This window comes from Sceloporus undulatus, chromosome 8 (genome assembly GCF_019175285.1).
Source record: "Sceloporus undulatus isolate JIND9_A2432 ecotype Alabama chromosome 8, SceUnd_v1.1, whole genome shotgun sequence".
NCBI classification, from domain to species: domain Eukaryota; kingdom Metazoa; phylum Chordata; class Lepidosauria; order Squamata; family Phrynosomatidae; genus Sceloporus; species Sceloporus undulatus.
In genome coordinates, this window is record NC_056529.1 from 1017806 (window position 1) to 1023042 (window position 5237).

The 5237-nt window shown below is 45.0% G+C and overlaps 1 protein-coding gene across 1 annotated transcript in view; it reads left to right on the forward strand.

The window, feature by feature from the left end:
* TNRC6A (trinucleotide repeat containing adaptor 6A) overlaps positions 1-5237 on the forward strand; it is a 292395-nt gene that overhangs the window by 206314 nt on the left and 80844 nt on the right. The gene's annotated exons all lie outside the window — the stretch shown is intronic.

The following is a 5237-nucleotide window of genomic DNA, read 5'->3' on the forward strand; positions in this document are numbered from 1 at the left end:
GAAGCAGCTTTATTTTGGCAGTCTGTAACAGGCCCAAGGCTGCCTGTTGAGTTGACAGTATTGGCCTGGATCGGTGGCTCCCAACCCTTTGGCCTTCCCTTGTTTTGGATTTGAAACCCCAGCAGTCAGGAACTATGGAAGCTGAGGACACATGTTTGGGTATCCCTGGCTGAGATGACCGCCAGCCCCAAGGGAAGGCAAGGGTCTCCATTGTACTTGTAGTAGAAAGCAGCCTCCTGGGTTGGAGAGAGAGAGAGAGGGAGCAAGGCCTGTCCTTGTCTTGCTGTTATCAGCTAGGCTTGTTTTTGTCTTTATGATCCTCATTTAGGACCTTGTTATTCTGGAATGACTGTCCAACTGGGGTAGTTAGTTCTTCCCTTGAAGGAATCCGCAGGTGACTTGTTCTGCTAATTCCAGAGGTGCTAAAGCATTGATCCCGTTCCTCTTGGGCTTCTGGATGGTGTGTTGTGGTGTTTCCTTCAGCAGATCTTATGCTAGTTAATCCCAAGGAGTCCAAAGCCAGGCTCTTGCCCTCCATCAAGGCCTTAATGGCTCCTAATAACATTCTGCCACTTACGCAACTAACTGGAAAAGAGAAGTTGGTAGCCTGAGTTTCCAGTGGCTTGAGTCTACTTCATCAGATACGGTGGGAGTTTAAGAAGGGCTTATGGCCTTGGAAATGTATTGGGCTTCTGGGGATGCCTTCTTGCTGACAGAGAGAAGAAGGGATGATGATGATGATGATGATGATGATGATGATGATGATGATATATGTGAGATAGTTGAACTGCAATTCTGTACATTCCTTCCTGGCAGATGGGGTAGTTTGATGGTCCATTCCTGTGTTGGGGTGGGATTACTCCACCGTCAGGGAATGCTCTCTGCGCTTTCTGTTTTGACAGCTCAGTGAGGCTCAGGCCAGTGGCCCAATTAGCCCAGGAACATGTCCTCCGGAGCAGATGTGTCAGTGGGAAGGCATGGTAAACAGAGCCATCATGCCATGATGAGCCATTCCAAGCCATTCCCTCCTAAGACTTCCTGTACTGCTTAAGCAGTTCTGCCCTGGCCTACTCACACTTTAATTTGTGTAAAGGCTCACGGAAGTCAGTGCCTGACGGTGCAGCACAGGATGTTATGGCAAAACACGTTCCTTCAGTAGATTCCTGGGCTTTTTCAGATTTCACCATTGCAGTATGGTCCCACAGTAGACATGCCTTGTAAGAATGGTTTATATGAACAGCCCAGGGCCAGTAAACTGGATGGCCCCGGTTTCCACACTGGTATACGATGGGGCTGGGGGACCGCCTGTTTTACACCCCTGACAGCAGCCCTAGTTTTGTGTAAATCTAACACATACTCAAAACAGTGTTCATTCTCAGTTTTTGGTGAGGAAGTCTGAGTAGAACGGCCTTTCTCAAAAACCTACAAGATTTGGTTGTCTCCATCTTCAAAAAGGGGAAAAAGAGGTTCCCAACAATTATTGTCCAGTTAGTCTGAGATCAATACCAGGAAAGATTGTGGAGCAGATCATTAAACAGAGAGTCTGTGAAGATCTAGAAGGCAATGCCATAATCACAGAAAGTCAACATAGGTTTCAGAGAAAGAAGTCATGCCAGACAAACCTAATCTCTTTCTTTGATAAAATGACCAGTTTGGTAGATGAAGGGAATGCTGTGGATATAGTAGATCTTGATTTCAGTAAGGCCTTTGACAAGGTTCCCCATGACATTCTTGCAAACAAGCTTGTAAAATGTGGGCTAGACAAGGCAACTGTTACATGGATTTGTAATTGGTTGACTGACCAAAGCCAAAGGATGGTCAGCAATGGCTCCTTTTCATCCTGGAGAGAAGTGACCAAAGGGGTGTCCAGTGGGGCTCTGTCCTGGGACCAGGGCTATTCAACATTTTTATCAATGACTTGGATGACAGAATTGGGAGCATACTTATCAAATTTGCAGATGACACCAAATTAGGAGAAACAGCTAATACTCCAGAGGACAGGATCAACATTCAAAATGACCTGAATAGACTAGAAAGCTGGGCCAAAGCTAACAAAATGAAATTCAACACGGAGAAATGTAAGGAACTTAGGGAGGAAAAATAAAATGCACAGATATAGGATTATGGGGGACACCTGGCTGAACAAGAGTCCAAGTAGACCACAAGTTGAACATGAGTCAACAGTGTGATGTGGCAGCTAAAAAGGCCAATACAATTTTAGGCTGCATCAATAGAAGTATAGTGTCTAGATCAAGAGAAATAATAGTGCCACTATATTCCAGGCCCCACCTGGAATACTGTGTCCAGTTCTGGGCAAAACAATTCAAAAAGGACATTGAGAAACTGGAGCCATGTGTCCAAAGGAGGGAGACTAAAATGGTGGAAGGTCTGGAAACTATGCCCTATGAGGAACGAGTCAGGGATCTGGGGATGTTCAGCCTGGAGAAGAGAAGGTTAAGAGGTGATATGGTAGCCCTGTTTAAATATTTGAAGGGTTGTCATATTGAGGAGGGAGCAAGCTTGTTTTCTGCTGCTCCAGAGACTATGAGACAATGGAGGAATGGAGGCAAGCTGCAGGAGAAGAGATTCCAGCTCAACGTTAGGAGGATCTTCCTGAGAGTAAGGGCTGTTTGACAGCGGAACACACTCCTTCCTTGGAGAATAGTGGAGTCTCCTTCTTTGGAGGTCTTTAAGCAGAGGCTGGATGGCCATCTGTCAATGGGAATGCTTTGATTTGGATTTCCTGCATGGCAGAATGGGGTTGGACTGGATCAGGGCCCTTTCGGTCTCTTCCAACTCTATGATTCTATGGTAGAGAAAAGATCACTCCACTGGACTCATTTTTGTAGACATTGGTGCCTGTTCTTCAGAGAGAATTGGTGTTAGTTTCATCGCAGGGTATGTTGATCACATTTGAGGCTGGGCAAAGAGATGACGGTTTATGCAAGATTATTGGAAGTTTTGCCCACCAAAATGTCTCCAGATGCTTCCATCGTTGTAGGGCTGGGTGGGCAATGTCAGCAGGTTTGGGGGCTACTTTTTGTTCTGCGTGGCCTGCAGAAAGTAAAATAAGTGGTGTGGGGCAGACAAATCATTTTTGGTTTTGAAACCTCTTCTGGTTTTGAAAAAAATGTGGAAGGTTAAACTGTGCAGGCAGCCCTGCAGACTGTTTAAAAGGAGTTTTGCTGTACCTAAAGGCTGTGATGAGAGGCAGTTTTAAGTTTTGGAGGACTAGAAAAGGGTCAATGTGGGAGAAGGGCAAGTGTCAGGGGTCTCAGGAGTAGCCTTGAGGGCCACATGCAGCCCCAGAAAGGCATTTTGTCAACCCCTGTAACTTGAAAATTGGCATATAGTTATAGCTGCAAACGGGGAAAGTCAGTTTGGGCAGCAGAATGGTAAATGAAAGCTATAGATGCAGATACGTATTTCTTTGCGAGAGTTTCACAGATATTCTCACTCTCTGATAAGGCATGCAAACCATATGCAAGTTGACAAGGAGATGCAAGACCTAGGTGCACTTACAGGAGTTGTAAATGAATGCAGCTTAATGGTCACCATTGTGACTTTAATCAGCTTTAGTTTTTTGTGGGTTTTGGGGGTTATGGGGCCATGTTCTAGAAGACTTTCTTCCTGACGTTTTGCCAGCACATGTGTCTGGCATCTTCAGATGCTGGTGAAACGTCAGGAATAAACCCTTCTGGAACATGGCCACATAGCCTGAAAAACCCACCAAAACCTATGGATGCCAGCCATGAAAGCTTTCGACTTCACATTAATCAACTTCGTCCTTGCTGATTTAAATTGCCTTGATTTAAGTTGGTTTACTTAATTAGATTTATGGGATATCATTCTGCATGTCTGAAATACAGTACCTATACAATCTTACTTTAGCATAATTCAGCATTGTTTGAAGTCCTAGTGCTTAATGTTTATGGCAGCTAGGTTAAGTAAATTGTACTCTAAAAATGCATTCATTATAAATATCAAACATGTGGATGAATGTGACACTTTGTTCTTTGCAGTAATATGTGAGGCGGGGGAAAATAAACCTTTTGCTAAGAGGTCGCACACTTTTGTGTAGAAGACAAAGGCAGTGAAATGGTCCCAGATTTTTGTATAATGGTACCTACTTTACCTCCTTTCCTGTAATGTGCAGATGTTAGGTTGTATTCACTTATCTGAGCCCATTGAACTCGGTGTGATTTAATTTGAATAGACATGTACAGACAGAATATATATCCAGATCTTCATACAGTCTGAATTGCCAGAGCATTGTGTGTATAAAGACCTGTTCTGCTATACATATGACAGTGAAAACATTTCTTGCATTCTTTTCAACAAATCTTAGTTGAATAGCTTCCTTATGCTATTCTCATTCTGAAATGGTTGTCCACAGCAGTGTTGCTCGACTGAGGAAATGTGCAGGTCTCTGACTCTGATAATGCCTGAGATGGATTTTCTGCATTCATTCATTTATTCATATCATCTTATATATCAAGAGATCTCAGGGTATCTTGTGTTTTGAAATGGCGTTTAAATGCCATGAGTGTTGGTGCCAGTGGAGCTTCCGGGGGAGAGCATTCCACAAGGCCTTCTCCTAAGTCCCAATACAGTGAATTGGCCTCGCTGCTGGGACACAGATCTTCCCTGTAGATCTCAAATACAAGGAGAAGCATGCCTTCAAATATTGCTCAGGTATCGCAGCCCCAAACCATTTAGGGCTTTAAATTTCCTCATAAGCATCTTGAATTCAGACCAGAAATGTATTGGCAACTAGTGCAGTTCTAAAAGCCAAAAAACAAACAGCTTCATTTAGGTATATACCGCTTCATACTGAACTAACAGTGTCTAGGCCAGGGGTAGGCAACCTTTTTGAGCTGGGAGCTGGGTTGCTGTCCCTCAGACAACTGGGGGGCCGAATTCAAAATGGCGCCCAGAGCGGCACGGAAGCTGCAGCAGGGGTGGCAATCGGTGACAGGACCGGGCTGGGGCTGGTCCCAAGGCCTCGCCAGGCCGGATCCAGCCCGCGGGCCGTAGGTTGCCGACCCCTGGTCTAAGCGGTTTACAGCTGTAAGCTAATTGCCCCCAACAAGCTGGGTACTCATTTTAGCGACTGCCTCGGAAGGATGCAAGCCTCAGTTGAGCTTGAGCCCTTTTGCTGGTATTGAACTCGCAACCTTATGGTTTTGAATGAGTGGCTGCAGGACAGGCAGCATTGAACCACTGCACCACCAGGG